At 34.7% G+C, this 27,264-nt stretch overlaps 1 protein-coding gene across 37 annotated transcripts in view; it reads left to right on the forward strand.

Moving 5' to 3' along the window:
* NRXN1 (neurexin 1) overlaps positions 1-27,264 on the forward strand; it is a 1,121,375-nt gene that overhangs the window by 77,391 nt on the left and 1,016,720 nt on the right. For 2 of the 37 annotated variants that reach the window (XM_032411125.1, XM_032411122.1), the window contains one exon: positions 19,307-19,373. The exons of 34 other annotated variants lie outside the window; for them this stretch is intronic. The gene's annotated coding sequence lies outside the window, so the exon portion shown is untranslated. Of the gene's footprint in view, positions 1-18,907; positions 19,374-27,264 lie in introns of those variants that run through there. One more of the 37 variants, XM_032411123.1, reaches the window with a different exon arrangement.

The following is a 27,264-nucleotide window of genomic DNA, read 5'->3' on the forward strand; positions in this document are numbered from 1 at the left end:
TTGTGGGTAGCATTTGCATGAACTGAAGTTTGCCCTGCAAGCAAACTTGTGAACTGAGTGTTGACAGTAATATGTAGTCAGCTTGGGAATGGAAGTTTCCACAGGGTGGTCCATATAACCCCATTCCTTCAGAAAAATTGCCTAAGTAGCTTTAAAATAATTGTATTAAATTGGAATTGAGCTTTGGTTTTTGACTTCCATTTAGAAAAAGAAAACACATAAGCATGATATAATGAGCATGTGAGTAAGATTTGATGGTATATTATTTCTACATATGGTATATATCATTTCTCCTCAGGAGGAGGAATAAATGGTTAACTTTATTAAAATGGATGAATACTTTAGGCCTCTGGGTGTCATTTAAAAATAGATGTTGATTTTGTGTGACTGTATGTAGGGGAGTGTGGGTTAGGGAGTTCCTAAATGAAGTATGTAGAAGGATAGATCCAAATATTAAAAGTTGTTTTTAATCAATTAATGTGTATATTTTGTCTCCAAGGTGGGACTTCTTATCTTTGAAAAATATGTATTTTATGTTTAACCTACATAAAATATCCCATGTAATGACAAAGGGTAAGACTCAGATTTGTCAGTTGAATATAGATGTAAGACTTACTTGTCTTGGGGTGCCTGGGTGGCCCAGTTGGTCAAGCGTCCGACTCGTGATTTTGGCTCAGATTATGATCTCAGGATCTTTTTTTTTTTTTTTTAAGATTTTATTTATTTATTTGACAGAGAGAGACACAGCGAGAGAGGGAACACAAGCAGGGGGAGTGGGAGAGGGAGAAGCAGGCTTCCCGCGGAGCAGGGAGCCTGATGCGGGGCTCGATCCCAGGACTCTGGGATCATGACCTGAGCCGAAGGCAGACGCTTAACCGACTGAGCCACCCAGGCGCCCCATGATCTCAGGATCTTGAGATCAAGCCCTGCATCGGGCTCCGTGCTGAGTGTGGAGCCTGCTTAAGATTCTCTCTCTCCCTCTCCCTTGCCCTCTCTACACCCTTAAAAAAAAAAAAAAGACTTGTCTTATTGCAATAGCTTTTTTTTTCTATTTCAGTTTTTAGAATTCATACGATATATGATGTAATTGGTGTAGTCCAATCACATATGAAGTATTTAGACCATTTGCTTCCAACACTGTAAGCACAGCTCCTAAATTAGTGAACTGGAAATGAGCTACCCTTGACCACTTATATTCTACATAATTTGCTAAGTACTTCTGAAATATCATATTGTAACAACCTCATAAGGTTTTTCATTGCTCTCTCTTAGGAAACTAAGACTCAAACACTTTGAGGAATTTGCCTAAGGTTATAATAATAAATGGCTGAATCAGGATTTGAACTCTGTTCAACAGACCTGGTGTCCACAGTGGGTCCATGCCTACCCTAGTCTACATTCTGTCAGGGAGTGGAAATGAATAATTAAAAGAAAGTTAAATTTTTGAGGAACCTCCACACTGTTTTCCAAAGTGGCTGTACCAACTTGCACTCCCCAACAGTGTAAGAGGGTTCCTCTTTCTCCACAACCTCTCCAACATTTGTTGTTTCTTCCGCTGTCCATTTTTGCCATTCTAACTGGTGTAAGGTGGTATCTCAATGTGGTTTTGATTTGAATTTCCCTGATGGCTAATGATGATGAACATTTTTTCATGTGTCTGTTAGCCATTTGTATGTCTTCTTCAGAGAAGTGTCTTCATATCTTCTGCCCACTTTTTGACTTGATTATTTGTTTTTTGGGTGTTGAGTTTGAGAAGTTCTTTATAGATCTTGGATACCAGCCCTTTATCTGTAGTGTCATTTGCAAATATCTTCTCCCATTCCGTGGGCTGCCTCTTTGTTTTGTTGACTGTTTCCTTTGCTGTGCAAAAGCTTTTTATCTTGAAGTCCCAAAAGTTCATTTTTGCTTTTGTTTCACTAGCTTTTGGAGATGTATCTTGAAAGAAGTTGCTGTGAGTGATGTTTGGAAAACAGTGTGGAGGTTCCTCAAAAACTGAAAAATAGAGCTACCTTATGACCCAGCAATTGCACTACTGGGTATTTACCCCAAAGACACAGATGTAGTGAAAAGAAGGGCCATATGCACCCCAATGTTCATAGCAGCAATGTCTGCAATAGCCAAACTGTGGAAAGAGCCAAGATGTGCTTCAACAGATGAATGGATAAAGAAGATGTGGTCCATATATACAATGGAATATTACTCAGCCATCAGAAAGGATGAATACCCAACTTTTACATCAACATGGATGGGACTGGAGGAGATTATGCTAAGTGAAATAAGTCAAGCAGAGAAAGTCAATTATCATATGGTTTTACTTATTTGTGGAACATAAGGAATAGCATGGAGGACATTAGGAGAAGGAAGGGAAAAATGAGGGGGGGTGGAATTGGAGGGAGAGATGAACCATGAGAGACTATGGACTCTGAGAAACAAACAGGGTTTTAGAGGGGAGGGGGGCAGGGGGATGGGCTAGCCCGATGATGGGTATTAAAGAGGGCACGTACTGCATGGAGCACTGGGTGTTATACGAAAACAATGGATCATGGATCACCACATCAAAAACTAATGATGTATTGTATGGTGACTAACATAACATAATAAAATTAAAAAAAAAAAAAAAAAGTTAAAGCCTGTCTCAAATCTTCCATCTATCTGCCCTGTTCTTGCCAGTTAACAGTGTTCATCTCTCTCAGTACTTTTCTCCTCCATATGTATTGACCATTTATGGATGACACTCTGCGTAAAGCACTCTGTTGGGCTGGCAGAGTTGTTCACCATTTCAAAAAATTAGTGTGGTTGATGGGTCAAAATTATCCCAATACAGATGATTAATAAAAATGGCAGAGTATGTCAAGTGGGAGGGTGGAGGTAAAGCTCACTGTGATCTGGCATAGATGAAGCAAGGTGGAAGATGATTCAGAACAGAAAAAGCAGGAGTTACTTTGGAGAAATGATTTGGGGCCAGATTGGATGGCCTGGCCTGATGCTGATCTGTTATCTCCTAACGGGCACTTTGAAACGTGCTCCTGTACACTCATCAGAGGTGCTTTTTCTCCTTTTATTTTTAAAAATATTTTTCATATTTTAATAGTTTAACTTTTTAATAGTTTAAGTTTAAACTAAAATAGTTTATTTTTTATTTACTTACCATCTCTCACTTCTGAAATAAAAAGTCGATGATGTCATAGGCCATGTCTGACTTGTTCACGTCTATATCTCTTAACACCTGCAGCTGTCCCCAGCATGTGGCAGGTTCATAATAAAAATCTGGTGACTTAGATAAAAGCATTCTTCATTTGCTTTCTGATTACTAAAACAGCTCATATTAAAGAGTTTTACGTTGTTGAATGCTGTTTTCAGTAAATTATCTGGGTCTATTATTATAAACATGGAAGAATTACTGGGTTTATCATTTTGTTGTAGGATTTGTATGTGTGAGAAAAGATAGAACTTTTACCAGGGTCTCAGTTTCAGTACTTCTTATAAAACATATTTACATAGGCCCTGTTTTACTTTCTTAAATTACAATTCATAAATAAGATAATCTAGTAAGATAAGAGATGACATAGGTTATATACCACATAATTTAAAAAATCAATATAATTCCATATTGTTAATGTAAAGATGAAATATGAGGAAAGCTATTTTTATAAAATTCTACGTATCTTAATGTGCAAATATTCAGGCATATAAATAATAGAAGTCATAAAAGTTAGCTGCTTATGTCTAAATGTAGAAGCTCCATGACTATGCAGCCACATTTGCACACTAATTTTTTGAACTGGTGAACAACTCTTCATAAATTCTCAAACCAAATAAGTTTTATGCTTCTGCAGGTTTTCATAATGGTTGCGTTCTGGAAACAAAAACGAAAACAAACCCATAAAAGGAAAAACAACCACAATAACAAAAATCCAGTGAAAGTGTGCAAAAAAATACTTGGTGTTTATTTGCTTAAAATTAGATTCTGGGCTTCAATAATTATAAACAGGTTATTCATTCAGATATATAGTAGGGTGTTTTAAAGCTGCATGGGATGTACTAATTGTCCCGTGCGTTGTACAACTTCTGGTATCCCTAACCCCTGCCTACTGTCAGCACAATCCCCAGTCTACGTAAGTATCTACACACACACACACACACACACACACACACAGACACCCACGTACAGTCACAAATTTAAAAGATTTGTGCCTGCAGGGTAGTATTACCCCCTTTGAAAACCTTTGCTATAAACAAATAAGGGGGTAGGCAAAATTTATTTCTCTCTTCCCCTCATCTGAGGTACAAATTTCTCCCCTCAATCAGATCTACTACCACTGACACTGGTTGCCGTTAGTCATTCTTTCATCCAATCCCTTTTCAGTCCTCATGTTGCCCTCAAGATGCATCTCCCAGGACATATCCTGGGCTTTGAACCTATGCTTTCTCAACCCTTATTATAAGCTGCTGTCATTAAGTAGTTTAATAAAATCTGGTAAATTAACTCCCAGTGTACTACTGTTTAATAAAATCTGGTAAATTAACTCCCAGTGTACTACTGTTGACATATAGGGACTTAAATTTTAACTTGAAAAAAATGTATGTGTGTGTGTGTGTGTGTGTGTCTATTTTTTTTTTACTTAGATCAGAACTAAGACCTCCTGTTTAAACTTCAGACCTCTACCATGTATGTGTGAAAGAAGAATTTAGTTTTGCTGGCTTTCCAAAGCTATTACATGCTTTTACTAACCACCTATTATTTTTTTATTATTATTTTTTTATTATGTTACGTTAATCACCATACATTACATCATTAGTTTTTGATGTAGTGTTCCATGATTCATTGTTTGTGTATAACACCCAGTGCTCTATTCAATACGTGCCCTCTTTAATACCCATCACCAGGCTAACCCATCCCCCCACCCCCCTCCCCTCTAGAACCCTCAGTTTGTTTTTCAGAGTCCATAGTCTCTCATGGTTCGTCTCCCCCTCCGATTTTTCCCCTTCATTTTTCCCTTCCTGCTATCTTCTTCTTTTTTTTTTTTTTTAACATATAATGTATTATGTGTTGCTAACCACGTATTATAAACCAGAACGTCAGGTTATTTAATATCTTGGAGATTCAGGTTTTTCGGCTATAAAATGGAAATGATAATTAAAACTAAAGTTATTATGTCTGTGATCATTAAACAACATGTCCTCTCTGTAACATTGTTAGCATAAACCTAACCACACAGTTGATGTTTGTGCTTATTGTTACCAAAAAGTCTTTGCCTTTCACCTTCTTATAGATCTGTGGTTCCCAGTTAGGAGTGATTTGGGTGGGGGGCGGGGAGGTTTCTACTGATAATTAGTGGCTGATGCCAGGAAGGCTACTTAACATCCTAAAATTCATAGGACAGTCCCCTACAAGAAAGAAAGATCCAGCCCAAACTGTTAATAGCACTGAAGGTGAGAAAACCCTGCTATAGATACATAACATGTAGTCTTCAATTTATTGTTAGTATTTGCTTTTCATCTGCTTTCTTTTATTCTTGAAGAGAAAAATCTCATGAACTCAGATTCACTGAGTTATTTCTACAGTGAAAGCCAGCCTGAATTGCCACATATATATATTCTGAGAAACGAATGAGAACAAGGTATATAATTTCACATGCTTATAAATATTTATCTTTTAATTTTTATTGCTATTTTAAGACCCATTCATTTTCATTTTCCCTTCTTTATAGCTTTCCTGTTTGAATTATTTATGAAGCTAATATCTTGTCACATTTTAGAAAATTTGTAGACTTCAGAAAAGAAGGATAAATCCAGCCACTTTCTCCCACTACTTTGGGAAAAGAAAGAGTGTGTGGGAAAGTGTTGGAAGCATTTATAGGTTGCTCTGAACATTAGGCCAGGTGATGGTTCCAGTATTGTTAGTCTGCTTAGCACGTAAGAAACTAGCGTTTCCATGCGTGCTCTTGTTTTATGGAATTTCCACTGCCCTTACTTATATATGAGGTAGCAATTGAATTGTGCTTTTTCCAGAATCTTCTTTGTGCATCCACACTTCAAAGAGAAATAGGTAAGACAGACATAAGTGATAGCAGGAAAAGCCTGTTTGTGGCTCTGGATTCACTCGTCTGTGGGATGGTCTGACCTGTGAAATGCAAGGTTAGCAAATGTTGATACATGGCAAGTGCTGGCTGTGCAAGTAAAAACTCTCTGGGGAAGTTTTTATTTGGAGCTCCCAATTTTTCCAAGATACCAGAAGATTCTTTCCTTGCAGAAACAATGAGAAGCTCTTAGGAGAATGAAGGCCTGAGTAGAAATGCAACCACACCATGTCTCATGCTCTTAAATGTGTTCCCACTGGAAAACATTGCAGGATGTCTGGATTGCAGCAGGAAGAAGGAGAGTGAGAATGACTTTTTTAATCTGGAGACAGCCTGGAATTATCAGATGAGAATTGTGGACTTCTCTATGCCTTGCGTTCCCCAGTTTGATTTTTTTTTTTTATGTGGAACTATATTAATAATGGTTTTTTTTAAGGATATGTTTCAGTATGAGTATGTGTAAACTGTTCAGCCAAGTCTATTTCTTGATGTTATTTTCTGACCCTTGGAAACACCAGAATTGAAATGAAAGGTAAGTGACTAAATTAGACACATTTAAAACCAAACACACTTTCATCCTGTTTATTTAACTGAATCCCTATTTCAACTCAGTATCATGTGTTTGAATAGTGAATTTTTTCCTTTTCATTTGAGCCCCATATGTTGTTTTGGAAATGAGAATATGTAATAAAATGCATTTATATAATTTTAACAAATTGGTTAAGATAGTGATAATAACCAGGTGTCTTCAGGTTTCTTCTCATGTCCTGCTTGCATGGTCCTAGGCATAAATCTGCTTATTAACAAACACTGGACCAATTAATTGTATATTCCCTTGGGTGTATGAAACAGACTTAGCCTTTTTCCGTTGCTGCGTGGCTGTCACTCTGCAGCAAGTTTTCTTGGTGTACCCTAACAGCAGATCTAAAATTGGTGGGGAAGCCATTCTGAATTCATGGAAAAACCTGTTCAGTAAATTTACAGTGTTCTGGGAATTCTTCAGGAGAAGGGTGTCTTCTTCATTGTCCCTAATTATAAATTATCTCTTAATTCTTATAAAAATAGAACTCTGAATCTATAATTCAGCTGGGTGTTTTGACCATGAAACACAGACAAAAAGCAACCGTGTTCCATCAGCAGCTGCCACAGAGAGAGTTGTCTATGGTGTGGCTGCTCTCTAGTTCAAAAAGAGTTGTTAATTTTCATTATTACATTAGAGGCCTGAGGAACAATATGTATCAGGTGCCCCCTCAATCATCAGAATTCTTAACTGAGTGAATTCTAAACCAGTGAGACAGACTTCAGTAAGTAAGTCCAGAGCAACCAGTGAAGCTCAGAAGAGCAAACAGAATTTAGACAATACTAACCTATCAGTATTTTTAATTTTGATTCTCATTATTTTATTTCCTGGCATTGCATTTAATACACTTGTACAAAATTATTAGTCATCTGTTGGTTTTATCCCCATAATTGAGGAAAGAGCACTTACTATCATTTTAAAATACTTTTAATTATAATTGTGTTCCTTGCACAATTTAGTTGAAGTGTGTTTTTTATGATTTAATTTGTCATCTGGCTATTTCATTTATAAAAGGTATCTAGTTATTAGTAACAATTAGCACATATAAACATTTAGAAATAATACCAGATTTAGTTTTGTGAAATTTGGAATCTCTTTAAATTGTCATGGAAGTCTTTATTAATTCTTCCGTAATAGTTAATAGTCATATGATGGTTTTAAAGCTTTGTCAATATTAAAAAGTTAAGAGGTACATGCATTAATGGATAAAAGAAAACAAAAATCACCCCAGGAAATCATTTTAAGTGCACTTAGAGACAAAGACTTACTATTTCACGGAAGGAAAATGTGGTGTGTGCACCATATTCGTTATAAGCATGTTCTGGGAAGTGTGTTTTGAAAGAGTAATACATTTTAAAATAAAATGAACAATTTTCCAGCATTACCTGAAAAAGAACTTTTAACTTACTTTGAGATAAGTCAGTGTTTCATAAATGGCAAAGGAATATGGATGGAACCATGCAATCATTCTGAATAAAGGAAGTGAATACTTTGCAGGTTGCGTAACCTATCGGATTGATAACTGAGAGTGATATAAAAACATTTTTTCCCTTTTCATTAGTATGAAAAAATAACTTAGGAAGTGCACTGTTAAGTAGATATTATACATGTAGATTTCACTAGAAATGGGGGGAACCTTCATAGCCTCTGTATGAGTGGCTCTATTTGGATGTGTACATTTTCCTAAGCATTTGATGGAGGATTGTTCTATTGCTTTGTAAAAGAATTTTATGACATTGAATTTGTATTGATGGTTTTTAATCCTTCAAAGTACTAAGATAGACTCCACAATATAATCGAAGCACTATAATAAGTTTATTCTGCCTAGTGTCTCTGTATCATGGATGGATTTATTATCTTATCCAGCACGAAGTACCTTAGTTCTCCATTACTGTGCATGGGCAAACAGTAGCTATGATGTTGAAATGAGTAACTGTAATAACAGATTATCATTTTGCTTGTTTCAGTTCTCTTGAATTATTGGATATTCAGTTTCAGAAAGTATTTCTAAATTATTCAATAAAAATGATTTATAAATAATAGTACTTGTATATTTGAGCTAAAGTAGTTGATATCTCTCTTTGATTGATCTTTTCATTTACTCATTCACCAAATATTTGTTGAGTTCCCTCTGTATGTCAGGGGTTGTACTAGATACTAGAAATAGGATATCTTGAGGGTTTTTTTTTCCTAGATAGAAATTGGTTTTGGTTAATTTATTTGTTTAATTTCAGAAGTCAGCTCCAGCTTCTGGTATCAAATTGATGTTAGACAAAAATGTGTAGCTTTGTTGTAGAAGAAAATTTTGGTCTCAAAGGAAAGAAAAATTGGGAAATTAAAGACTGATCATAACTTGGATATCACTGTACAGTAAGGGTTTGCCAGAAGAACAGAACTGCCTTTTTAAATTAAATAGTCTGTGAAAAAGCCTCCAGAAGAAATCCTGTAAGTAGGAAGTCATGTATAGGAAACTGATGAACTATGCAATATTTTTTCATCCTTTTCTTCCTGTTGGACAGCTTAAGCAACATTCAGCAAAATCAAGAATTATTTGGATTTTATTTATTTATTTTTTAAAGATTTTATTTATTTGACAGAGAGAGGCACAGCGAGAGAGGGAACACAAGCAGGGGGTAGTGGGAGAGGGAGAAGCAGGCTTCCCACCGAGCAGGGAGCCCAATGTGGGGCTCGATCCCAGGATCTTGGGATTATGACCTGAGCCAAAGGCAGATGCTTAATGACTGAGCCACCCAGGCACCCAAAAATTATTTGGATTTTAATGGATTTCAGTGCCTTCAGCACAAAGTTCTTTAAGTCTCTATCACTTGATATTATCTTAGTGGATAATGTTTGTTGTTAACTTTCTTTCTTTTTTTTTTTTTTTAAGATTTTATTTATTTATTTGAGAGAGAAAGCACGAGAGGGGAGAGGGTCAGGGGGAGGAGCAGACTCCCTGCCGAGCAGGGAGCCCGATGTGGGACTTGATCCCGGGACTCCGGGATCATGACCTGAGCCGAAGGCAGTCGCTTAACCACTGAGCCACCCAGGCGCCCCTGTTGTTAACTTTCAAAGTTCAAATCAGAGGTACTTGATGTTTGCAATTTATTTTCCATCCCCCCTTTTCAAGTATACCGAGGTGAGTGTAATTTCCATACTGCTTAGGTTCTCTTACAGATTTGATTGGTCTCCACTTGATTGCTATAAATAAAAATCCCAAAGTAATGCCACACTGATGGAATGTAAGTAAATGGCTAAGTGATTGTCCCTACCCTCATACTGTCAGATGTGAGAATAGTGGGACAGTTTCCCCACACCCAGGGTGAAGGAATGTCATAGTTCAAAATAATTTCTGTGACAGCTTTTCCCAATGTTTATTCTGGAGAACTATGTTAATAGGCTTCACCAACAAAATACATAATTTCTATAGAAACACATCTTGAAATACTAGGCTGGGCAAAGGTACACAGGTTTTTATTTATTGTAGGACATCTCAGCATCTTCACTGTGCAATCAATTGCGCACTGTGAGTCTCTGACATAGGAGTGTTAAGTGTTCCAGACTTATTTGTCAAGGACTCCTTGACAAGTATCTTTTTAATACTAATGTTCACAGTGTAATGATATACTCATGTTTATAATGTCATATGCACTGTTTCCAAATATATTGGTCAAGGATTTCTTGAAAAACCTCTCTTATGAGGAAAGTACCTTGGGGCTGATTTTAGGAAGTGTTGCCATGGTACAGTCTAGGCTCCTAAGTCTACCTGATATTTCTCAAATTGTACAATTCTAGACCAGCTCTGAGTGAGTTTTATGTAATTTGTACCCTCTGCGATTCTCCTAGAGTAGATGTGACTTCCAGGGGTCTTGAAACAGAGCTGAAAAGAACAACAATCAATAACAACAACAACAATAATAATGATGATGATAACAATTCACAAATATATAGCATTTTTTTTTCAAAATGCTTTCAGATTGTGAGTCTCTAGTTTTATAACAAACGTGGTACATTCAGCTGGTCATGTTTTTTTTTTCTTCTAATTTATGTTTCAGAAAATAACGTAGAGAGATTCAAAAGTTTGTCAAGTTTTCATGTCAGGTTTATACTCCCTTGTCCTTAGCTGTTGTATAAATAATGCTTTTCTAAGATAATACTTTACATTGTACTAGCTGAGAGTTAAGATCTAGGTCAGGGGTCAGAAAACTGTGATTCAGGGTTAGGCAAACTATGACCTATAATCATATAGACCATTGGGCTAAATCTGGCCCAATGCTTGTTTTATTTATTTATTTTTAAGTGAAGTTTTATTGGAACATGGTAATACACATTTGTTTATGTGTTGTTTGTGACTGTTTTCACACTACACTGGCAGAGTTGAGTGTTTGCAGCAGAGACCATATGGCCTGAAAATCCTAAAATATTCACTATCTGGCCCTTTTTAGACAAGTTTGCCCACTGCACATCCAGATCATGGCCTGAACTAGAGGCTGTATGTAGATGTTAGAATGCCATTTATATTGTATTCTGTTTATAATATATGATGGTTAGCAGAAAACATGGAGGTAGTTCCTCCCAAAAAGAAACCTACATTTGTACTGTTAGTGTAAATGACACTCACTTGTTAATTTACACACATCCCTATGCATTAATTACGGGTTTTAGCACACTGCAGTGCTAGCTGAGCCTGCCTCCTTCCTTCACGCATAGGGTTATTTAATTATTGCTGCTAGAGGCTTTAATCAAGTCCTTCTTATAGAAAACAAACAAATGATTAGCCTTTACACTGCAGGCATAAACAGGAATTTGACTCATGAATTTCCTAATTATACTACAGCATTTTGAAAATCAGTTGGCATTCAAATTCTTGCTGTTACTCTGTGTACAATTTCCTTTTGCAAGACAGAAGTATAGGATAAAAAATTGTTGTTAAATATGTTAAGATTAAAGTTAGGTTTAATTTAAATATTTTTTCCTTACTTACTCATAAAAATGATTAAATTGAAGTAGGGGAGTAATTAGGTGTCAGCTACACATTGTATATGACTCTTACTAATTTATTCTTACATTAATGCTATGAGGTAGGCTTTATTATTTTCATTTTAAATAGGAAATTGAGGCTCAGGATGTGAAATGACATGCCCAGTGCCACATGAGAGAGTCGTTTGTGATGGGGCCTGGTTAAGACTCCCAATCTCTGGGCCTGGCTGTGGGTTCATTCCACATTGACATGGTGCCTCAGCCACAAGTCCAAGCTCCATTCTCCATAATTTCTGAACCAGTGCCTAAAATGGATCAGCTCTTCCAATTTTTTTTTTTAATTTCAAAGATGTGCTTTTAGTTGTGCATAACAATTGGCAAGTAAAATTCACATCCCAGTTTTATAGCAGTAGATTATCCTGCTTCATCTTTTAGCTATGTGAAAAATCAATTCTGAAATAAGATCTATGAGTTTCTTTTTAATTCTGTCTAAGCAAAAACAACCAAGTTCTGCTTATTTTGAGTGCTAAAGCCAATTTTGACTTTACCAGAGATACAAGGTGGTTCATAATTTCTCCTTTCCACTTCCTTATATCATTTGTCAGGAGTCAAATGCCAAAAGGTCTTCCACAAGTAAAATTTGCTTCTTATGTAATTGTCTTTAAGGAGTTCTTTGGAAGAATAAGGACATGTACCTATAGGAAATTATTTCCCTTTCTGTACTATTTTCTAACATGTTCTTAGTGTCTTTGCAGCGTATATTACTTTGTGAGAGTTACTTCACAATCCATTCTTCATTACTCTGTGTGGAAGACTGATCTTGGCCAGACCGTGAGCCTTCTTTTATTTTCCTAGAGCTGCACTGAAGTCCTCACAGACAGGAATTTTTATTGAGATGATTCCTTCTCATTCAGATCTTTATAAGGACAGTGGGATATTTCCTAAGACGTGATGCTCTTACTTACACGGTGGAGGTTACTCTTGGTTAGGGTCATAATCCAGTCCTAGGTTTTAAAGAACATTCCCACTGTTGCAGAAGATTCTATTGGACAGCCCTGTTTTAGAAAGTAGCATAGAAATGTCCTAGACTTGGGGCGCCTGGGTGGCTCAGTTGGTTAAGCGACTGCCTTCGGCTCAGGTCATGATCCTGGAGTCCCAGGATCGAGTCCCGCATCGGGCTCCCTGCTCGGCAGGGAGTCTGCTTCTCCCTCTGCCCTCTTCCCTCTCATGCTCTCTGTCTCTCATTCTCTCTCTCTCAAATAAATAAATAAAAATCTTAAAAAAAAAAAAAAAAAAAAGAAATGTCCTAGACTGTATGTCTAGTTGCTAATGACATTTATGTATTAGTAGCTTATCCACTTGAGGGTCTCACTTTTTCATGTGTAAAATGTAAAACAAAAACAAAAACAAACCAACCAAACAGAAACAATTACATGGGCACTCCATCTGTACTGGATGCAGACAAATTTTAAATGTTTTACTTGCAAATTTTGATAGATGTGCTTCAGATGCTCTTTTTTTTTTTTTTGGTAGAAGGCTTAGTTAATTGGTTATTCTTTATCATTTTTTCAAAACTTTCAATACAGGAATCTGTTAGAAAATTAAAATTCTAGTTTCTTATTTAAAATTCATGTAAAAAGAAAAAAATAGCCAATTTAGATTATTTTAAGGAGTTTAAGAAGTATGCAACTTTGATCTGATTTGTTAAAAACTTTGGTTGTTATTGATAGCATTCCTTTTAGAGTTTTACTCATAGTTGTGACTCTGAGGCCAATTAACCAAGGTTTTATCATGTGTTACAAAAGTGGACCTTTGGTTTGATTTTTTAATCAGTTAAACGAGAATATGCATTCCAGTTTTAAAACTCTAAAACTCTAGGTTTCTAAATACCATTGCACTTTGGGATCATTGTTTATAAAAAGATAAATTCAGTCAGAATTTCAGGGGCTATAAATGGGATTAAACTATAAATAGGAAATAATTACATTTCTTAGTGCATTATGTTTTAAGATAGGCCTTGGATAGTAGTATCTTCACAGGAAAGTCACTTAAAAATTAAGTTGAGTACTATATGATTCTACACAATGGATGATTCAGTTATTTCTGCCAAGTTGACTACAGTATGTAAAAGCATTCTAATCAACATACATCCCATTGGAACCAGATGTTTATCACATTTACCAGACTAGCATCCCTGAGGGTGGTATTTAGAAATGAATAAAGACAACTTTAAATTATATATTTCTCATATACATAATTGATGTAGTTCCTTTGAATAGTTTTAATTGGATGGAGCATTTAGTTTAGTAACTACACATCAAGTACCGTGATGGTCAATTTAAGTGAAACCTGAGGTAATTGTTTTGACCAAAATGCAGAAAATGCTATTTTAAATACTCCCATTCTGATTTTGTAAAGCTTTCAAGGCAAAATTGGTAGAAAAACTAAAATTTATTTGAGACCATCTTAAAATGTCACTAGTCTAACCATGCTAAAGATTCACATTCTATCCAATACAAATATGTGAGCTTAACACATGTTATTATAATTAATAAATCATATAATTTATTAAAATTATGAAAAATTTTAATTCCTACAATTTCATAGAATTATTTTAATTAAGAATACCTGTTTTTGTTGATATGTCACGGAAGTATATAATGAAACATTACATTACATGCAGGAAACAATACTAGGATTTCAGAGAAGGTGATTTTTTTAAAAAAATGAAGCTCCATATGGGGCGCCTGGGTGGCTCAGTTGGTTAAGAGACTGCCTTCGGCTCAGGTCATGATAATCGAGCCCTGCATCAGGCTTCCTGCTCAGCGGGAAGCCTGCTTCTCCCTCTCCCGCTCCCCCTGCTTGTGTTCCCTCTCTTACTGTCTCTCTCTCTCTGTCAATTAATTAAATAAATAAAATCTTTAAAAAAAAAAATGAAGCTCCATAATAAACCATTATTTTAGTGGGATTATCTGTATTTCAATTTTTTTTGTTTTAACTTAAATTATATGCTTCCTACAAATATGGTAGGGTACATGTGATTAATTTGCTAAACCTCCATAATATAGAGGAAAGAGCATATAATTTGGGGTCAGAAGAGCTGACTTCTACTATTTAGTCCTTCAATTTTCATTTATTCCCTCATGTTTATTGAGTGTTTAAAGGCACTGTGCTAAGAACTGTGTATAAAGTGATAAGAAAACAGATATTATGTATGCCCCGTTGGATTTTGTTACTTTCTTAACAGACCCTGGCCACATCATTTTGATAATTAATAAGATTACACACATGGTTTTGTGAATTTAAGTGACGGTTGTTCTATTCCACAGCATCGCCATCATTTTCTTCATTGTCAGATCAACTTAAGAAACAACAGTCCAAAGAGGAATCAGTTTGGAAATGTTCAATTAGTGAATCTTGAACTGCCTCAGAATATTTTAATAGAAACTAATACTAAAATGCTTTGATCTATCTTGCCCAAATAAAAATGTTTCCAGTTGTTAAAGTTCTTTGCTTCCGATGTGAGAGTGTAGTAACTAAATTCAGCCTATTGTGGCAAGTAAATCTTGCCTATGACAAAAAACTTAATCATCTTCATCCCGCATTGCTAGTTTCATAGAAGCTAAGCAGGAAATTAAGACTGGAAATTAATTACTCATTAAAACACATTTATTAAGCAACTCTTATGGGTACACACCAGGCTAGCAGCTGAACAAAGGAAGAGGAAGAGAAAAGGCACTGCTCTTAAGCAACGAACAGTTTGCATAAGGAAGCATTAATTATAATAATGTCATGGCTAACGTCGTTAAATGGGTATTATCTATACATGAAATACTTTACAGTCTGTCATTATTGAATCAGTGGTTTTGCATTATTTTACTGCTATGAGCCACAGCCTCTCTATGGAACAAGTTAGATGTTTAGCACATGGGTAAATTAAAGAAATGTTCTAAAAAATTGTATCTAGATTCCTAAAGCTGATTTGTGGTTGGAGAGCCTAAAAATTAGGATCCTAACTGCAGGCTCACTGTCCTTTCCATTTCCTTCTTTAGAGACAATGAGAAGAAACATTGAAGTATCGCATATTATCAGGAAATGCCTAGATTCTCTAAGGATTTCTAGTTTCTTAGTGATTCAGTGTACTAGTTGACTCTGACAATTCATTCAAATCATTTTTCCTCTCATTTTGTGAATATTCATGTTTATAAACTTTAAAGTAGTTGATTTCATTATTTATATTGATAGATTCATGTATAATTAAGTTTATTCTCTTGACCTCCATTCAGAATAGTTCCCAAACTACTCTAGGAGAAGCATATTAATTAAAAAAAAGATGGAGTCATCTCTTCAGTATTTTAATTTTTTTTTTTTCTTGGAGAGAGAGGTGGGAGGGGCAGAGGGAGAGAGAATCTGAAGCAGGTTCCATGCCCAGTGTGGAGCCCGATGTGGGGCTCAATCTCACAATCCTGAGATTGTGACCTGAGCCGAAATCAAGAGTCGGATGCTTAACCAACTAACTGGGCCACCCAGGCGCCCCTAGTCAGTATTTAAAAAAATAGTGGCTCTTCTACTCTTTTTCCATCATGTTTTCCCCATAGGTTGAGTATTACTTGTAACATTGCACATTTTGAATGTAATTTACTTCAGACAGCTGTAAGGTACACATATCCTAAGCTACTAGGTCCTGCCATGATCTACAGTTGCTAGCAGATATTAGCCATTCCACATACTGTACATATGGTGCAACTAATTTTTTTTCTCGGTTATTGTAATAATATCAGAAATCTATTAAGTTTTTGTGTCCTATTATTTTATGTACCGGTGAGTTTTCTCTAGTAATACAAGATCTAAAATAGTACTGTCTTAGTTGAGGCTGCTATAACAAAGTATCATTCACTGGGTGGCTTATAAAAAACAGAAATTTATTTCTCACAGTTCTGGAGAATGCAAATCTGAGATCAGGGTGCCAGAATAGTCAAGGACTGGTGAGAGCCCTCTTCCAGGTTGAAGGCTGCGGACTTCTTATTGTATCTTTATATGGTGGCGAGCAGAGAGGGGAAGCAAGCTCTCTCAGGACTCATAAGGGCACTGATGTCATTCATGAGGGCTCCACTCTGATGAGCTCATGTAACCCTAATTACCTCCCAAAGGCTTCTAATATTGTCATACTGAGAAGTAGGGTTTCAACATAAGAATTTTGGGGGGATATAAATATTCAGTCCATAGTAAGTACTGAATCAGGATCTGCCTCTGGTTTTGCAATATATATTTTCTTCTTTGAAAATAAAATAAATATATGGTTATATCGCATAATCTCTTTCAAGCCATTCTAATATCTGGGTTGGACTAAGATATGAGATGACCTCAGTAATCTATAGAAATCAGCTGTCCTTCTCAATACTTAGTTCGCTTACCAAACAACAGCTCTTTGGGATAACTAGATTGTTATTTATTAAGGTGTATAGTGAATATTATAAATATATTTTTGTTTTTATTCTTATATTGCCTCATTTCCCTTACCTTGTAAAAGTAGAGTTTGGATGTCCCTAACCAATAATGAAAAATGACACTTTTTGATAATAAGTGGACAGTGTTCAACTTTAAGAGCAGGCCTACATTTTTTTAAATACTGAAAATAGACTTTCTAGGTCTACTCTAAATTTTTGTTGTGCATCTTACTCATTTTTTATATAAAACATGTTGGTTCATCATTTCATCTCCAAAATTTTTGCCACTTTTTTTTCTTTTACTACTCTACAGTTAATGCTTCCATATTCGGAGTTATTTTTCTATTTGTCCTATTCATAGTTTTTATTTGCTTACTCAATGATACATTTGTTATCACGTACTAGCCCCTTAACAGGATCTTGGACTTTTATAGAATTAACTAGAAGTTTGAGCTGCTCTTTTTATTCTTTTATATTTCTTTCCTGTTGTATTTCAGTGTTATAGAAATGTTGATCCTAAACTTTATTTGCCCATTTGGTTTATTTTCCCATAGGGTATTATTCAGTAAGAGGCCTGTTTTATAGAAAGGGAAATCTTTGACTTATTAAATGTAAGAGAACTTATTATATGGGATTGTGGGATGGAGGGTACTTTTTACTAATCTAAAAACTGCTGTTGCTATTAAACTATCATATAGTTTACACATAAAGTCTATGATAAATAATAGTAAATGACCTACTGGAGAATACTGAGAGAAGTGGGGAGGAATCAAGAGAAAAGTTATTTGATTGCTTGTTTAATTTCACTTAAAAATCAAAACATATTTAACATTTTTTCATTATCTGTGAGGCTTAAGAAAAAGGACTTATGATGAAAAGAGTAATAATTATCCAGAGCTTATATTATTGAAAGACATTTTAGCATTAGAGTTATTTCTCAACTTTTGTTTTTATTTTAAAGTTAAAATGGAACTATCATATAGTTCTCAGTGTACAAATTCGGTGACCATATCTAATATCATTTTAGGTGTCCCTTTAAAAATATCATTATGAATTTAAATTATTTCCTTTTATAAACAAAAATAGCAACTACATATATATCATGTAACAGCTTTATATTAAAACATATTACCAGAGAAGTGATAACTTATTTAAAACCCTTAACAATACTGACCAATAGGACTTCCGGCAATGATAGAAATGTTCATAATCTGTGATGTCCAGTCTGGTAGCCAATGACCGCATATGACTGCAAGAATATGGAATTTGGCTATTCCAACTTAGAAACTAATTATTTTATTTTATTTAATTGTAATTAATTTTAATTCATACGTAAGTAGGCATAAAAGTCTGATGGCTAACATACTAGACAGTGGAGTTAGTAAATGCTTTTCTTCTCTTCTGACATGGACAAACATGTAAAGTTAAAATAAAAAGAGAGGGAAAGATAGAGAAATTTATAATTTATTTAATGCTTATTATCAGCAGATAAATATATTTTGGGGGGAGTAAAGTAGTAATTGTGTTATTATTGATGATACTATCAAATATTTATTGTAAATAGTTTCTTATTCTACCCACATTAACTTTTTTCTTTTTTTTTAAGAGATATTTATTTATTTGAGATAGAGGGAGAGAGCACAAGCAGGCGGAACAGCACAGGGAGAGGGAGAAGCAGGCATCCTGCTGAGCAGGGAGCCTGATATGGGGCTTCATCCCAGGACTCTGAAATCATGACCTGAGCTGAAGGCAGATGCTTAACCAACTGAGCCACCCAGGCATCCCAACCCACATTAACTTTTGTAGGAAAATATTTTTATTGAGAAAAATATCTAAGTTTGAATTTGTTTATGAAAGAACAGACTAAGTGGGTGTGTGTGCATGTGTCAGAGAGATGGTACAGCTGCTTGTATGGCCTCTAGAGTAGAGTTTATGAAGTGGTTCCAATAGCACGGTATTGCGACATACTTCAGAGCAATGTGTGATGAATTATAACCTGATGAGATTATTTTGAAAATTCAATCTCTGAAAGTTGTTTGGGTCAAAAAGAATTCAGACTTTCCAGTAATCGGAAAGCAGTTTACAAAAATGTCAAGAAATAATTAGTTATATCACATTCATATTCATTTTAAAAAATAAAATGAACTGTTTTGTATGATGGAATTAACGTTGCAGTATGTTTTACAAGAGTCCAAAAAAGAAATCTCTTCATATTTCAACAGGTTTTCTTAAGCAGTGAATGGCATTTTAGGAAAAGATAAGATGGGGAATTATAAGGCTACCTTAAAGGTTTGTATTTGTGGTGACTTGATTTTACAGATCAGTAAATCAGCAGATAAAGCGTAGATTGTTCAAGCTCATGGCTGCCTCTCCAGCATGGGCTTGCATTCATATGGGCCTAAGTACTAGATATTAAGACAAATAACTACATATATGAAATCCTAAAAAATATAGAATTGGTTGTGCCTACGAACAAATTATTTTCTTCTTAGTCTTTAACATAAAGTTATTATATTTGATTTTACTTTTAAAGAAAATAAGAGTTTGGACAATCTATTTAGTTTTTCTTCCTACTTGTGTACTGATTCAAATTTTAAAAAAGATTAGGACTTGCTGCTCAGTCCCCAGGTTTACTATACAACATATATGTAAAAGGAATAGAAGTAGTAATTTATCATATTTGCATTTTATAACTAAAATGAGAAGGCAAATATACTTTGTGTGGCAAATGCATGCATTACCTAACCTTCCAAAATATTTGGGAATGTAAGTGTCTTTTTATTTTACATATTTAAAAAGAGGATGCAAAATTTTATGTGCTCTGAATGAGCATGCCTTTAAATTTTAACAACAGCAATAAATTTATGGATAATATTCCTCTTATTTCTAGTGGTTAGCATGCCCACAGGTCAACACATTGACTAACCTGGTCTGCTTTTTGCTATTAAAGTAGGGCGAAGATTCTCTAAATGTGCTTTTTTTTTTTAGTCTGTTTGTTTTATTTTATTTTATTTTTTTTTCCTTTGGGAAATATTTTAATAGCACAGGGGAGAAGAGTCCTGGGACATTTTTTTTTCTTCAATAAAGGAAAGTAAACAGTATAACATTTTCTGAACTTTATAGAATCAACACATAAATGCAATTAAGAAGGAGATATTTTCCAAAAATATTTCTGCCTTCTTACAAAAGGGTCAAAAAAATCATAAATACAGTCTTTTTACTCCCTTTATTATATTACTTTAAAAAAGTGATGCTAATTGATGCATTTTGGTAATAGTTTCAGGAACATAACGCAGGTTTAGTAAACATACCAGCATTACCCTATATTACCCAAATTCCTTATGTTCATTTTCTTTTCAAAACAATTTTTGAAATCCACACAAACTTGGACAAGGAGACTGCAAACATACTTTCTGTACACTCTTAGCACCTTCTACTTTTTACTTAGGTATCTTGGACAAGTCTCTCAACCATAGCAGGTTAACTGATGAGATAATATAAAGATTATATAAGACAATATTTATGCAAGTACATTTAAAGTGGTAAGATGACCTAAGTATTAGTATATTATTTCTTATTTCTCTTGAACATTTGGAACAAGTTTCTTGAGATCTTCATAATATTTTATGAAATATTTTATAAAAATTTCATTCACTCTGTTTTCTGCTTCCCTTTTTTTTATCATTGCTGTTGATTGATTGATTGAAGTCTAGTTGACACACAATGCTACATTAGTTTCAGGTGTACAACACAGTGATTCAACAACTCTATATGTTATGCTGTGCTTACCCTCGCCAGAAGGGTAACCACCATGGATTGATTCTCAGGAATTCAGTAGTGTTTTGGTTTAACTTGATATTACTACATTATATTTAGGAGGCAGAGAAGACCATCAACTTAGAAATATTAGATTTAACCATATTAAACTATTGCTCTTTGACCAATTTTGATCTGAAAACAGTAATTTCATGTTTCAGCCTTAGGTGCTATTGGACTAAATGATTTCAGGCTTTGGAGAAGCAGAAGAATTCTTTGTAACAATCATCTTGCTATTGAAATGTGCTGTAGTTGAAAAGATAACTAGGTATTTGGGTCATTATAGTATATTTTAGTCAATCCCAGGAGACTCCTAAGAAAATTTTGCATACTCTCTCATTTATTTAGAAAAACAAAAACAGTCCATTTCCTTTAAAATGATTTTCAGTGACTTTTATTAAACTTTAAAATTAAATTAGTCATGAATTATAAAATATGTAAATGTCTTGGGGTTTTTAAAATTTAAGTATAAGTAATGTACAGTGTCTTAAATACTGAAGAAAATGAAAACTAAAAGCCCTGAAGAACTGATAGTTCTATTCAGTGTATATAAATCTAATTTATTAAACTCTAAATTTAGAACTTTTTTTTACATTATAGTTGACTTAGTCTTATTTTCATGCAACAGGCCCATACTTAAAATATGTTTGCTTTTTCTCAGAGAAATGAAGTAGATTTGTTTTGGACTGGTCCGAGAAACTAAGTATAGATGAGTAAAATAAAAAAATATTTGGAACTTTACTTGAAAATTCTCTGCAATAAAATAATTAGTGAAAAAAGTATAAATCTAGCCTGTGTTAGTTCTGTCAAATGAAGGGCCATTGGTGGTTTTCAGTAGAAGTTCAGCTACTCTCCATCTTAATGTTGGAGAACCTAGGACACTGTGGAGAATTCTCTTCTGGTTCCACACACCTAGAGGATATCTCCCATTCATTTGTTCATAAGAAAAGTCATATCTGAATACTGGCACATCCATATAACCATAAGAAGTGGTGGTAAGTTGGGTAGTTAGATAGGGTTGTATTTAAATTTATTCTCCCAACTCTAATCCAAGAACTTTCCTGCTCTCCTTTCTAAAATATGATGACTTCAGACTTTTAGGAAGGAAGCACTCCTTACCTCAACCAGCTTTCTTTGAAGTTGTATAGCAATGATTGAGTTTGGGTGGGAAAATACATGCTAACACTCTGCTCAGTTTTCTCTGTCAGTTTCATATTAGGAAATGTTTATTTCTAAGTAAGCAATAAAACAATAAAAATGAGTGACTTGAGCAGAAACAGGGTAGACTGTTCTTGTCACAGTTTTTATGGTCACTCATATATAATGTTCCTTCTGTAAGTCCACCTATTGAAATTAACATAACAATGTTAACTCAAAGTTAACATTTGTAGGGAAGAATTGAAGCTATAAAAACAAAACAAAATCTTTGTTATAGTCCCCCATGAAAATAAAATTTGAAATTGTATTCAGTATAGTTTGAGCCATTCTATATATATTTTAATATGTTGACTAATAGATGTTAAATTTCATCAAGTCCATTGAACAGCTTATGTACCAGAAGAATATGCCATACAATTATCTTTCCTCTCTCATCCTTTTTTCCTTTCTTCCTGTCCTCCTTTCTTCCTCTGTTAACAAGACGGAGCATTTTGAATTGAATGCCATGAACTTTGTAACAAAATCGGCACCTGTGTGGTGCAGAAACAAAGACAGTCTGCAACTTTGGGAAGTACTGTTTCAAAAGTTCTTTGAATAAATAAGTTGAAACTCATATCACATTTTCCAACAGAAACAACACTCTCAGGCAAGGTAAACTCAGACCACTTCACAAAGGACTCAAATTAATTCCATAATATACTTGAATCATAGTTTTTTTTCTTTTACCAAAAGTATAGTTGGATGTTGCTCAGAATGTTGCTAGGGAAAATGTTTTTATAGTTCCAAGTGTGATGCCAGGCATGTCCTTGCTGCTGCACGTTGGTTTAGAGATACCCCTTCTTTTACTCCTGAACAGTGAAGAGAGGGAGAAAAAGTATTAGCTATTCTAGTTGGTTCCTCTCATGCCCTAAGACTGGGATTCCAGCAAGCTGGGTGGGAATGCTATTTAGGTAGATTTAAAACAAGTGGCTGAGGGCACCTGTTAAAAAAATTTTTTTTTTTTTGGAACTAGCCTTCCTGCCCTGGCTGTTTCTTTCCTTCCATAAGCCTCCATAATGGACCTTTTTGCTTCATTTACTGTTTGAACTTTCTCTTGATTCTGGCCAGCATTTCTCTTCCTCCAGCTGACATGTCGCACAAATCCAGTTTCAATGCTTTCCTCCATTTCCCAGTTCTTGAAGCATTCCCAGATGATTGAGGCTTTCTAAAGGCTTTCACTGTTAACACCAAAGGAAAAATAAAATAAAGCAAAGCTCCATCTGGTGCCACCATGGGAACCAGACTCTGCTCTACTGGCATTTAATCCTCCAAATGAGGGATAAAGTCTTGAAAATAATGCGAGGGGCTGGAAAGGCGAGGATAGAAGGTAGCAAGCTCAATGTATATAAGAAGGAAATAAAATCTTACTCTGTATTCCTCTTTCTGCTGGCCTGTACCACCACCAGTTTTGTTACTATGTACCCCACTTTGGAATGCATAGATCTGGGTGGGAAGTCACCTGCAGGAGAGGCAGTTTTGATGAAGGAGAGAGGGAGCCAAAGAAAAATAAAGGTTGCTGGTCACAAGCAACTAGCAGAGAAGGAAGGAAGACAAAACAGAGAAGGAACGGCCAAGTGGTGACAGATTACTTTCACTCAATTTTGAACATAAAATGAAGCACGTAAGTTGCCTCTTGCTTGCAGGTTTAGGTGAAGCTTTTAATATTGCTAAACTTAAATGTTGATTATTCAAAAAGGAGTTACCTGTGATATTTTATATAACACTTTAATTTATCCACTGGTCATGATTAAATTCCTGATTTGCTTCATATTGAAGCAAACATTTGCTTCCTTACTCATTTTTCTTTTCCTAGAAGTATGTAAATAAAATTATGTGCAAAGAACACTCACGATAAATTAAACTTACTGTCCTTGCATTCTTATAAGCTGGGGGGTCAAAGGAAAATTTTTTGTGGAGATGCTCTTTTGAAGTAATTCAAGAATATACTTCCCTTCATGTCAACAGCACACAAATTATTCATAACATGACTGATGTTCTGGTGCCTATTCTCATTTTTGTGAGGGAAACATGTCTTATCTGAAAGAAAAAGAAAATTTAAGGTATCTTTTTCTTGCTTTTATTCCTTATTTTCACAATGAAAAAAAAAATGAGTGTGATCTTTATAGGCGGCATGGTCATCATAGTAAAGTTGCTTACTAAGACTCACTTCATGTACACAGCAGGATTAGTCAGCAGAATTAAGAAGCCAGGGTTTTCTGCAAACGAGAGCTTTTCCCTAACTTGACAATGTCCACAGGTAAGGCTGGATGGACTGCTTTCTACCTTACACTAAAGCAAAATATACTGTTTTACCTTTACACTCTGGCATACCAAATTTTGCCCCTTCTCTGTTGCTGTTAAAAATCAAAATACTATTTGATTGCAAAAGATCTACAAAGAGAAAGCAAAAGTTGATGTTATGAGGAAAACTGTTCTTTTTAAACTCAATATTCCTTTATTTCAAAAACCAAGTAGAAAGGAAAGAGAAAAGAAAAAACACCTGGAGAATGATTGTAAATTATAGCACTACCACCATTTATAATTATGTCCAAATTATGAAATAATGTAGGGATCATCTTTAGGTTAACCAAATTAAAAAAATTGTTTTCAAATTTATTTTTTTAGAGAGAGAGAGAGCATGTGAGTGAGCAAGTGAGGGGAGGGTTAGAGGGAGAGGGGGAGAGAGAATCTCCAGCACACTCCCTGCTATTTATAATTATGTGCAAAATATGCAATAATGTAGGGATCATCTTTAGGTTAACCAGATTTTTAAATTTGTTTTCAAATTTATTTTTTTTAGAGAGCATGCAAGTGAACGAGTGGGGGGAGGGGCAGAGGGAGAGCGATAATCTCCAGAATCTCCTGCAGACTCCCTGCTAAATGCAGATGTGGGGCTTGATCCTAGGACCCTGAGATCATGACCTGAGCCAAAATTGAGTCGGATGCTTAACCGACTGAGCCACCCAGATGCCCCTAGGTTAACAGATTTTAAATTAACTAAAGCAAACAAGTGGATACCAAAGGGGTAGAATAGAATGATATAAGTAAAGAGAAGGTTTTTTTTTAAGTGTAAGATTGAGTCTAAAAATATATGGAAAGTCAATAAAGTCTGTTCCAAGCCAGTTTCTTCTTTTATTCTATTTTTTTAAAATATAGGAGTTAATATATTACCCTTCCTTTTATTCTAGTACTTTATTTAAAATTTTTTTTTTAATTTTTAAATTTGTTTAAGTAGGCTCCATGCCCAACATGGGGCTTGAACTCCTCACAAGCCTGAGGTTAAGAGTCTCACACTCTACTAACTGAGCCAGGCAAGTGCTCCTTATTATTTTTTTTAATCTAAGTCTTCTGAGACAGCCCATTTTTCTGAACTTGGTCAAGTCAGGATTTGTTTACACATTGGGCATGACTTGGATTTACATACAAAGGGTCCCATTAGTTAGCCTGTTCTCTCTGAATAAAAACTCAGAAACATTCTGGATGGCAGGGCAAGATCAATGGTGCTGCCTGTGGCCTTGTGTCTTAGTTAACAGAGAAAGAAGAAAACTCTCAGGGGATCAGAGTCAATGACCTTGATTTTATTATAGCACAACTTCCTTTCCTTATCTTATTTAGCACATTTATAAAATTGGTGTCGAGCCTGGGCCTGTTTTACTTTGTTTTTCATTTTTCGTTTACTGTTAGATTTTCAATGCAGCACTTTACCAAAAAACGATTTTCCTGAGACTGTGCTACTCACAATCATGTTTGCCAGTCTTTGTTTACAGAAATTAAGTAGAGCCATAATAAATGATAGACTATTTTGACAGTTGTCTCTCCTTTGAACTCCTTGATTTTGTTGTTCTCTCCTATGTATTAAACAATTTTATTTTTTTAAGCAAGTATCTTAAATGGGGAATAGAATTTCAAAGGGTGGTTAACATAAAATGAAAGTGTGTCTTAAACATTGAAATAATCTGTATCTTTGTGTAATTTCCAGTGTAGTAAAATAAATCTTTAATATTTGTGTCCAGAGTAGCCATTGAAAAGTAGCAAATTCAGTCTTAATTCCTTATTTAGCAGGTTAGAAACCAAACCAGTCAGGAAATGAATATCACATATCAAATATTTGTCTTTTTTTGTTGTTGTTATATCTTTTAAAATAAACTCTGGCAAACCAAGTATTTTGTCCAGATGCTATTGTCCACATTTATCTACTATTTTCTGTTATATGTTAGGACCCCATCAATAAATGTGCCTATGTTGATATTTCCAGCTAATAGATTTTAAACAAAATTGATGATTTTTAATTCATTAGTAACTTTAACAATTAGAAAGAGTTATTTGTTGAACCTTATGACATGGCACATTTATAAGTTATTTTTCTCCAAGTTCCCACGCTTGCTGTTGTTTTGTTCTTTATAAACGCTTTTGATCAAATAACCATTTTTAAAATTACAGCTGATTAAATAAAAGAATGAGACTAGAAATGTCAACATGGCTCTATTTTATTACTGGAAACATTTGATAAGTACTGAAACCTTGCTGTTGTCTAGTCCTGGAAAACAGCTCTCTCTTCCATTTCTTACCTGGATGCTAAGCCCTGTGTATCAATAGTACATGAATTGTCTAGTAGTTACTAAAAATAGTTTAAATCCCATACACTTGCATTGTTTATGTGTAGGAAATACATGCAAAATCTGCTTGAATTATGTGTGTGTCTTTGTATATATATACGTATATATGTGCACATATGGAAATACACACAAATATATGAAAATATGTAAATATTATGTAGGTTATATGGACACATAAAGGAAAGTTTACCAAGTATTGTCCTTATATTAACTATATTCATATTCCCACCGTAAACAGAAGTACAAAGTCAATAAATCATGATAAATTTTGCCTAAAGAACAGCTCCCAAATGGACTTCTCTTGCAAGGATTACTGTTTCTAGTTAACAGTTTTAAAAATTAGCCTTTTTCACAAATTACAATAAACTACCATTATTTGCAATGAAATATGAACACGCTATAAATAAGCCATATTATAAATTTCAGTTACATAGGTTTATGTTGTGTTTAAGGAAAGAAATTGAAGTATTAGAAATATTTAAAGGCCATGATGGTAAATGGATTACATATTCTGTACAAGTGAAGTACCTTTTAAGTGAAATTTCATGGCT

This window comes from Phoca vitulina, unplaced genomic scaffold (genome assembly GCF_004348235.1).
Source record: "Phoca vitulina isolate PV1807 unplaced genomic scaffold, GSC_HSeal_1.0 scaffold12, whole genome shotgun sequence".
NCBI classification, from domain to species: domain Eukaryota; kingdom Metazoa; phylum Chordata; class Mammalia; order Carnivora; family Phocidae; genus Phoca; species Phoca vitulina.